Source organism: Perca flavescens, chromosome 8 (assembly GCF_004354835.1).
Source record: "Perca flavescens isolate YP-PL-M2 chromosome 8, PFLA_1.0, whole genome shotgun sequence".
Lineage (NCBI taxonomy): Eukaryota > Metazoa > Chordata > Actinopteri > Perciformes > Percidae > Perca > Perca flavescens.
This window is the reverse complement of record NC_041338.1, coordinates 32371555-32382822: the sequence shown is the minus strand read 5'-3', so window position 1 is coordinate 32382822 and position 11268 is coordinate 32371555.

Here is an 11268-nt window from a genome sequence, read left to right as displayed (position 1 = left end):
TGAACTGAGCAGGAGGGGGCGGGGGAAACGACTCTCCAGTATTTTGAATTGGTAGTGCAGTAACTATTTTAACCGCTAGCTGCCAGTATTACACACAATATTACATATTGCACCTTTAAGTACCACTGAAATCACAGTCTGGGCTTTATCCTGCTTTTACATTTGCCCTTACCATACTGTATGTACTGTATACTGATTCTCTTCTTTCTCATTCTCCTTAATTAACCCTCATGTTGTTTTCCAGTTTCGATATAAAAAAATATGGGTTTCTTTTAACTAAATTGCCCAAAAGTATCATGAATGGTTACATGAAACACATATGTTCCTCTTATCTTAACTATTAGTCAACTTTTTTAACTAAAAAATTAGGTATAATTTCATATGAATTTGATTTATTGACCATGAATTCTAAAAATAAGTGTAAAACTAGTTGTAATAAGGCAAGGCAAGGCAAGGCAAGGCAGCTTTATTTGTATAGCAGATTTCAGCAACAGGGCAATTCAAAGTGCTTTACATAAAACACCAAAGAGCTGTTAAAAACAACCACAAAAAAAAATCTAAAACAGATGAAATGTTAAAAACTTACAGTGCAGTATAAGAAATGAACAATTATTTAAAGAAAGGCAGCATCAAAAAGAAAGGTCTTCAGCCTTGATTTAAAAGAACTGAGAGTTACAGCGGACCAGCAGTTTTCTGGGAGTTTGTTCCAGATATGTGGAGCTTAGAAACTGAACGCTGCTTCTCCATGTTTCTGACTCAGGGGACAGAAAGCAGACCTGTCCCAGACGACCTGAGAGGTGATAAATTGGAATGAAGTTGGCTTAGAAGATGTAACACAACATTTTAATGGCAATGATAACGTATACTTTATGCTCTGTGTGGCAAGCCCAGGGGTGTGGGTGTCCAGTGTTGGGGAGTAACGGATTACATGTAACGGCGTTACGTATTCAGAATACAAATTATGAGTAACTGTATTCCGTTACAGTTACAATTTAAATAGTTGGTATTTAGAATAAAGTTACATTGTTGAAATCAATGGATTACCTGACGATACTTCTCTGTTTCACAAGTTTATTCACTCTGAATAAAAGGCAACTCTATCGCATTTTCCAGAAGCCCCGATATGAAATCGAAAAAATTAGCTCCGTGATCAGTCACAATGGAGTCGGAACCGGCACGACAGAGCCAGGGCAGCAATACGTTTCTATCTTGGAAATTCAAACAGCATTTCACATTAAAGAAAGAACAGGGAGAATGAAATACAGCTAACTGTGCCGTGCAGCCTCTGCTTGCCAGCAACCAGCATTCTTTCAGCGTCCTATTACTCCACCTCCAACCTGAAGAAGCATCTTAAATTAAGTTATTTTTTTAATTAGCCAAGGGTATTCGTCTGCTGTAGTTTTACTGGTCACCTTGCTATTTTAACATTGACGTGGGACTTTCCATTCTCCTATACGTATACGTGCTGATTTACTAGCTCCAGAGCCGTTTAAAGACTGACAGCCCCGTTTGACATGCTAGCTAACGTTAGCTAAAATTAGCTCGTGGTAGCTTAGACCGCGGTTAGATTTTTGTAGTTAACACCAGACCCTTCTCAGCTGTAACTGAGAGTGGGTCTGGGAAAGGTTCATTGACAGTTCATTTCCAAAAGGGCGTCACCAACGGACGCCACTCAAATGCCTCTGGGCTCATTGGATAGTCCTTCAACCAATCAGACCAACGATACTGGTGACGCTTTTCACATCCAACAAAATAAATGTGATTTTGGTTTTTGGTGTGGTCCCTCCACGCCCTACTTTCTCCTTGCAGGTGTTGCATATTGCTAACTTGTTATCTTCTGCACACACGCTGAAGAATTTCCAAACAGCTGATATGTTGCAGGTTAATTCACGAGGCTCCCTACATGTGCAAGAATAGCGCGGACACGCGCTTCACACCGCGAGCGGGTACACGCCACACACGGCGGAGAAGTTGAGAGAAAGGAAAAAGAGACTGTCTCTGTCCGTGTGTGCGTGCGTCCTTGAGAACTGTAACTCGTATAACTTATGTTGTCAGTTAATTATAGCATTGACCGGTATAAAATCGCCATATGTCAGACTGACCTGCCGGTCCCTGGTCTTGGTGAAGCACGGCTTCGGTAGCCGTCATGTTGAATGTAAACAAAAAGCTGCTAGCCGTCGCTGCGCTATCCTCGTCGCGTAAAGCCCGCCTCAACGGTTGTGATTGGTGTTAAGCCCGCCTCAACGGTTGTGATTGGTGCCTCAATTTTGAGGACATTGGAAATGGGTTTGAATGGGCTCTTCGCCAGACTGACCTGCAGAGCAAATCTCAAATTTGCCGGAAGTTCGTCAGGGTTTACCCAGGCTACTGCTTTCCTCTTTTCCCTCCAAAACCCCAATCACCTAATTAATCCCAGCCTCTCCTTGTTGGAAGAGGAAGTCCATAAAAGGCTCGGGGGTGGAGCCAACGGGCCGCAATATACCTCCCTTCGATTACCACTCCCCTCACCTCTCCCTGCAATCTACCACATCTGTTAAAACACCCACACATGTGACTTCAGTTGATCTGGCTGATTAGACTCTGCACAGGTTAAAAGTGGGCTGGAGATTGGATGGGAATTTATTAGATCACAAATATTTTCTATCAATAAGAAATATAAAGGTGTCATTTGTCCTGCCCTAACTGGAGCAACAAAACTAAAAGAGAGTCAGGAATATGTCGATCAATCAGCCTAGACACACCCACAAAGTCCTGGGAAGAGGTCCAATCAGCCATGTTAACTGAAAACAAACTGCAAAAACAGACTGGGCCAATTTTGACCCGGGAGGACAACACAAAGGTTAAATGCAAATAGTAATCTGCTGTAAGTATGAAATTATTTATTTGATGTGGTTGTTACAGTTATTGTTGTTGTTTATTAAAAGGATCCCCATTAGCTGATACCGTAGCAGTCAGCTACTCTTCCTGGGGTCCACATTAGACACACAATACAAACCATTACATCACAGACATTCCATTACAAGAATATGTGTAAAATCACATCACAATAGGCAATACACTTATCCACGCCCACTTACATACACATGCATGTGTACACCCGCAAACATACGCTCACACACTCTCACAATCTTTGACATTGGTCCAGTATTACCGCTGCAGTTGGCAACGGTGAAACAAGCTACAATGTAAGTTAATAGGGCAATTGTCCGGCTTATATTTACCTTCACAAAAGTGCTGGTTTCGCCACTGACAGGCTCAGATTAATATTCTAAGTGTCTGGCAACATTATGGAAAGGATCCCTTCACATATAGACCTTTACAACCTCTTGGTGACCTTTCTGTTTAACCAGAAACAGCTCTGAAGTCGCTAGCGCTAAACCCACCAGACTCCATTTAAAAAAGTTTTAGCGTGTATATAGCCAACATATCTTCACATGTAAATCGGTAAACTATGTGTCTATTTCAACCTTAAAACAGCTTTCATAGTTTTATTTAAAAACAAAAATAGAAACCATTAATGGGCAATTAGACTAAGAATTACAACACAAGCCGTTTTGAGCGGTTCTGAACACAATGGGTTGTTTGTCATTGGGGAAAAAAATCTCCTGTGTGATGAAAGTGATGTGATGTGTTTGTTTTGAACAAATAGAGGAGCAGTGATGGAGAAAAGCCAAAGTCATAAAGACATTATCCGAGGAAAGCGGTTGATTGACGGGTGATCTCTGGGAAATGCAGTGCAGAAACAAAACTCGAGACAGAATCAACAAAGGAAGATGTCACATTACATAGTCTCAAACAGATGTGGTAAAAGTGACGTATGATTTCAAAGACTGACTTACAGAGAACCAGGTGTGCTGAGGAGGGGGGGGCACGCTGAGCCTGATGGGATGGATCTGTGCCAGCCTTCCTCTTACTTGATGTCGTAGTACGCTTCATAATTTTTCAACATTCACTGCCGTAACAGCTGGCAGAGCGTGAAAATGTCTGTGTGTTTGTGTTTTGTGTGTGTGTGTTCATGTTTTCATTAGTTACAAACATAGACTGTTAATATTAACATACAGTCTATGGTTACAAAGGAGCTTCTGTAAATCTATCAAATCATAACCAGAGCAAATTTAAGAGACTGGAGAGAAAAGAGACTTTGGTACAAGCCATTACAAAGTAAAATGCAGCATAGCAAAAAAAGCAAATGCTGTGCCTTTCTGCTCGAATGGAAATCATCAAAGATGCCTTGTATCAAGTTAAGGTTCATATTTGTCAGTATATGACTCCTGTTTTTTTTTATAAATTCAACAAACACAAGATAAGACAAATATGATGAATTCTATTGATTTCTGTATGAGTTCAGACTCGATGTCCAGAAGGCAAAGTGTGTGTGTGTGTGTGTGTGTGTGAGTGTGTGAGAGTCTGAGTGAGAGAGAGAGAGAGAGAGAGAGAGAGAGAGAGATCGGGGCAAACCAGGGCAGCAGCTTCCCTGAGGGTTTGTTTGTTGAAACCAAATAAAGAGGACACGCTGGAGAACACAGAGGGCAGTGTGTGTGATTTGACCCGAGAAGCTGGCTTTGTAAAAACTGTCAGAAATGTGTTTCAGCCGCAGATGTCTGTTAACAGATCAGGACGGCTGCAGCTCCTCTGCTCTGCTGATGAATGTGCAATCAGTCAGCGCCCACTGATAGTTGTGAGTCACCAGCAACCGGCTGCAAAAAAATCCACTCCTGCAAAAAAAAATAAAAGAAAGATTGTGTAATCCAGAGAAAATGTGTAGGTATTGAACAAGATGTAAAATATAAATCATATTTTCAGTCTTTCCATTTCACTCAATCAAGAGAAAGAAAATAAAAGAACATCTGGGTCAAAACCAAAAGTCTGTAAAGTGGATTGCATGGTTGTGACACTGTCTTTTTTTTCAGTCTGTGTTAATGAGACAGCTAACTGAGTGTAGCTGTCTCATTTAACCCTCGTATTATGTTGAAAAAAAATTATATTGATGATGTTACGGGTCAAAATGACCCGTACAGTGTAAATACACTCAAAACAACCTTTTTTTCCTCATCACAAACATTTTTTCCCCCAAAACTGTTTTTACCAATTATTTAGTGAAAATATTTCCTGTATACACTTGCATATTCCATGCATAGCTAGATTTGGCCTAGGATGCCCATATTTTGATGCCATACTTGGCAGGCTTGTTGGGCATGTACTGTCAGAAGGGACAGGGCCCCCTGAATGGAACAAGGTGTTCATCTACAGTGACATGGGCACCAGGATTTTACAAGACAGGTAAAATTTTTGACCCATTTATCCCATACATCTCTGATCTCAGCTAGTTTTTCTCTTTCACGTCGACCAGCTCTAGTGTTGCGGAGAACCCAAGCTTTCGTATGAATTGACTCCAAAGACATTTTTGTTAGAAATATTGGCCTTCCACTCTCGTCATTCCACAGACTGGCAGTTGCTTCTCCCTTTGACTTGTACACTCCAGCTAATACTATTCAATTTAATTCAATTCAATTTTATTTATAGTATCAAATCATAACAAGAGTTATCTCGAGACACTTTACAGATAGAGTAGGTCTAGACCACACTCTATAAATTCCAAAACCCCAACAATTACAGTAACTCCCCCAAGAGCAAGCATTAGCAGTGGCTGTTGCGACAGTGGCGAGGAAAAACTCCCTTTTAGGAAGAAACCTCGGCAGACCCAGACTCTTGTTAGGTGGTGTCTGACGGGGCCGGTTGCTGATGTGATGAACAGTGGCAATAATAGTCACATTAGAGATAATGGAACAGTGACTTCGAAGGTTATCGTGGAAGTTCATGTCATAGCAGGGCACATCGTGTCATACTGAGTAGTGCAGTCTCCAATACTGGATCCTGACTACTCTGTGCGTATGAACATCACAGCAGGGCGTTGCGGGATGTAATGTGGCACTGCAGAGCATGGGTTGATGCAGCAGGACTAGGATTTCAATGTATGCATGCAAGATCCAGTGGCTCTTGAAATACACACCTCCCCTACAAGTCGGTTATGTCCACTATGATCCTATCTGTTGGTTGGGATATGAAGAGATGAAATGGTGATTGAATATCATCAACTAGTGGGGCAGAAAATCTTGTGGGGCTTGGAGTCATTTTGATGACAGTCAGTTAGTCTGTGTGGTGATGTTGACCATTTTATGTTACCATCTTTAGCTGTCCATGTTGAGGATGATTGCTGCCCATTGTTTTTAGCTAATGTATATTACACCAGACTGGTCCCCTGAATCCTCTTCATCATAGGAAAATTCACAATCCGGATCATCAATAGCATTGTTCTCGGTCTCTGAAAGATCCTCTGATTCTGAAACCTCTTCCTCTACATCACTATTACCATCAAAAAACTGTGCTAAAACTTCTTCAGTTGCAAACCTTTTGGAGCTAATTTTGTAGTGTGCGTGTCAAAGAGATGACATTACAACAGAGAAGAGGACAAACGCGAGAAAGCTCCTCCTACTTTACACACACACACACACACACACACACACACACACACACACACACACACACACACACACACACACACACACACACAGACACACACACACAGACACACACCTGGTTCTAAATGGGTGTTGAAAGTCTCCGGGTCAAAATGACCCGCAAACATCATCTTTGTGTACAAACTCTGAACAGACATTCCACTACACATCAGTGTGTCCAGATTTCATGACCCTAAATGAGGAAATGTCATAAAATTTCATGAAGAAAAAGATAGGTTAACCAGTATTTTGGTCAACACAAAAACGCAAATGGGACAAATTGACCCTTAACATAATACAAGGGTTAAATGATGAAACAGATAATTTTTCAAAACAATTTCAGGATTCTGAAAGTATAACTTCAGATCGGAAAGGGTTTCGTAAAACCGGCACAAAAGTCTGACCACTAAACTCAAAGAAACTTCAGTAGATAAAGGCTAACACAACTAACTATGGGCAATATTGCAAATTGATCACGCTTGTATCACGTCAACAGTTTTGTTGTCATTACGACAGAAACTACGCACTACAATTAGTAAGGGGGGGCTGAGGCATAGAAAATCTGCTTAGAAATATAGGAAATATTGGAGAGGATAGAACAACACAATGCAATTCTGCCAAATAAAACATCACATTCATTATTAGTTTCGCTTGTTTTTATTTTAAAACTGTGCCACCCCGTGTCCCCCTTCTAGCTCCGCACCTGGCCTTAATCACCATCTTCAGGGAAGGTGAATGTCTCGACTTGATGTATTTTGACAGCAACAAATCACACCGAATCCCCGAGAACTCTGTCTAATCACTGCTGTGTCTGCAGAGAGAGGAAACAGCTGCTGATCCTGCAGCTCCAGGTGGTTCAAAAGCCACAATGGTTGTGTCACCTTTCCCTCATCGACAGAAGAGACCGAACATCATGTCTACCTTACGTTTGTTACATCTGTTATCTGGCTGTTACAGTATCTCACTCTTTAACCACAGGATGCTTGTTCAGCTGACAACCACAGCATTTTGGTGTAATCTACTGCGGCCACACTTTGGAGAGGAATTTTATCCCAAACATGTAATAAATCATCTGAAGAGGGCAGATAAAACAGTCAACACTTTGATGACTGATTTATTTATGTTAAATATGCAAACCTCCCGCCACTCACAGCGTTATGTGATACAACGCGGCACAACCAGAGCGATTCAAATAATTACTTTGCACCAAACAATATTATTAGGACCTCTTGTCCCTTCCATGACTGATTAAAGTGGAAAGACATCTAAATGTCTAAATGCCACAGCACACATTTATATTTTAGACATCAGTGTGCTTCCAACCTTCTGGCAAGAAACAAGATTCAAGATGGTTATTGTCACACCGGGTTATACAAGTTCATTAGGCTCCATTAAAGGAAAACAGTAAGTAGAAAATGTAAGGGACATATTAAAATATAATAAAATAAGTAAATAAATATAAGGGGCAATTAAGAAAAACAGTACACATAAAAAGACATACAATTTTGATATTGATATATTATTGATATATACTGTATGATTGATTCATTCAAAGCCTATTTACATTAACTATCGCAAACAGAATGAATATTGCACAGGGGGTTGAATTCTATTCAAGATGGTGGGGATTTCAAAAGTTGGATTTCACTTTGTGTGTGAGTGTGTGTGTGTGTTATCAGCTCAAAGTCTAGACAAAAATAAGGGAGACCACACATCACTAAGGATTACATTAAAACCAATGTATTGTGTGTGGAAAGCAAAGCTAACAGAACTCGAAGGAAAACTGCACCGAAAACAAACCCTGCTGGCTGTGAGGACAGAGAGAGAGAGAGAGAGAGAGAGAGAGAGAGAGAGAGAGAGAGAGAGAGAGAGAGAGAGATAGAGAGAACTGCATGTCCTGACGTCCTGATGTGGAGGGCAACCAGAAGGAGTGGATTCCGGTGTTGCTGATCCTTCTGCCACATGTCTACCACTCAGCCTGCCTCCTAAACAGCTGACAGGGAAAGGAAAGTACCAAAGAGACACCCACAGAGTGGGAGGGGTCATCACAGTCAACCACCAGGAATCAGTATGGGTTTAGCCCATTCTTGTTTCAACACCACAATGACCCTGTGCACAGCCACGTCCATAAACAACTGCATTGGGCCCACACAGAGTCCTGAAATTAGTCACGCTTTGCCAGACCTACCTACACATCGCTCTGGTTTATTGGCACTTCTTTAAACCAATCACAATTGTCTTCAGCGGCGCTATAGGCACTAGCACAGAGCAAGAGCACCTCTGCAAAATAGCCTCTGGAAGGAACTTTCTTTTTGGTGGAATGCGTGTACCTTCAAAAGTTGTTTTAGTCGTGACAATAGAAAATTCAGATTCAATTCAATTCAATTTTATTTATAGTATCAAATCATAACAAGAGTTATCTGCTCGATGGTGTTTTTTGCCCCCAACTGCTCCTTCCAGGCAGCGCTGCGACCGCTGCCTTCAAGGCACCTAACCTTAACCTTAACTTTAACCTTAACCTTAACCTTAACCTTAACCTTAACCTTAACCTTCACGATAACCAGTGCCTCCCAATGGTGCCTTCCAGGCAGCACTGCCTGGAAGGCACCGTTGGGGCAAAAAACACAGATAAACGAGTTATCTTGAGACACTTTACAGATAGAGTAGGTCTAGACCACACAGATCTGAGGAGGAGTTAACCAAAGTCCTAAACCATAGTTTAAAATTACAACCCAAAGAAAGCAGAAAGTAACGGACATCTGGCCGAAAAGAGAGACATCCGGATCCGAATTTCCGGCTGCACCAGAAGTGGAACGTCATGGATTTAGACTACCCTGACCTCAACTCCATCCAACTTCGGCTGTGAGCCAGACCTGATCACACAACACCAGTGTTGGACCTCACTTTAATTCTCATGTGCATCAGCCAGGTTCAATACTATGGTGTAGAGCCTGACACCAGAATACTGGAGGCTGTTATAAAATTGTATTAAAGGCTATAATGGTTTTGGAATGATATGTTCAACAATCACATATACAGTACATATAAAGTATGGGTGTCCACATACTTTTGGCCATATATTTTATACCGGTTGTTGCATTTTTCAATTTATCCCACTAGAGGGAACTGTTGCATTGTAAAAGCTGAGGAGAGTCCGGAGACATCATAACAAAATACCCCAAACATTATTTTATACTTTCATTCACAGGGATCATGCATTTATTTTGTCAACCTTATCATTTCTATTCATAGTCACAGGACGAAGGAGCCATTCCCAGCATGCACTTGGCGAAATAACACCCAGGATAGTTTTCCACCCCAGGCTCAGGCTCAACACAGATATCCACACAATCATATTCTTATTTATTGGTAGTTTAGAGTCTTTAATCCACCTTCTCCGCTGGAGAGAACACGCAAACATAGTAGAGAACAGGATCAAGCCGAAGGATTTCTTTTTTTAGGAGGGGACAGTTAGTACAGACAGCTGAACCACCAACGAGCCACAATATCTAGTAAAAACACAATATTAGTGTTTCTGCAAACTTTTGCTCTGTAACTACAATATGGTAGGTCATTTGCAAGGGAATTTTTTACTTCACAAATTACAGACATGGCCGATTCACACGGGATTAAGATCACAGCCAACCTCTGTAATTATTACAAATAACTCGAGGTCACCAGGTAATACTAATCCTGTGCAAATAGGGCTTTGGATATTTTTTTTGTCTCTAATTCCAGGAATTTGCCTTAAATTCTGTACAGTTTGAAAATCAATTTGCACTCTTGAAACGTGTTTTTTTTTTTTTTTTTTTTATTAAACTGTGTGTAAAGTCTTACTCAATTTTTCACCAATGTATATAAATGAATGGAAGCCAATAGCCACCTGAAAGGTAGGGAAATTACATACATTTTACATGATTTGTAGACAAATTGGTAAAAACATACAAAAGCCTTATGGTCCTTTGATTCTTCAGTATTTCACCAGACACGTAGGTTTATAGTAAAGATTCGGAACCCCTAAATGATATCTGATAGAACAGGCAAAGTTAACGTACCTCCACCGCACAGAGGAGCATTGAGCAGCTGGTGGTAACTTCTCACGCTGGTTGTATCAGGTCATTGCCATTAGCTCACAAGTGCCACTGTCCAATCCTGTCGTCTGCATGGAGGTAACAGAGCCGTCTCTGTGTTCTCTCATCCTCCTGTTATGTCTACTTTGGTCCAGCACTGCGAAGTACTGGAAATTTCCGTGCTGGTTTTACTCTAGCCAAGACCTTTTGCACCCTGCTCAGGAGTTTTCTGTTGTGACACAGCTTGGATGTGTTACTGCGATGATGCTTGAGTGTCGGAGTCCACTGAGACTGTTTCTGTCCATGCATATGTCTCGTTTAGTCAACTTATTAGTGACTTAAGTTCAACATCTAGCCCCAGTTTGTGCTTCTCATGTACTGTGTTTATTACAGTTCTGAAGGTATTTCTTAAAGAAACTATTTCGTCAGCTGTACAATAAAACAGATTTCACCCTGTTTCCTAAATTGTGAAAGATTATAATGATCATAAGTGTAGTATCTCTCGTTTTAGACAATGCAAGAAAAATATAAATGTGTTATTACATCAACTAACATAATGGAAAAATATCATATCAACATACATGATGATGATGATCAACTTTTTCATTTTGTCGATGAAAACTGGGCACTTTGGGCTAATATCTTTGCTTGGATTAATAGTCACATTTTAGGAGACTGGT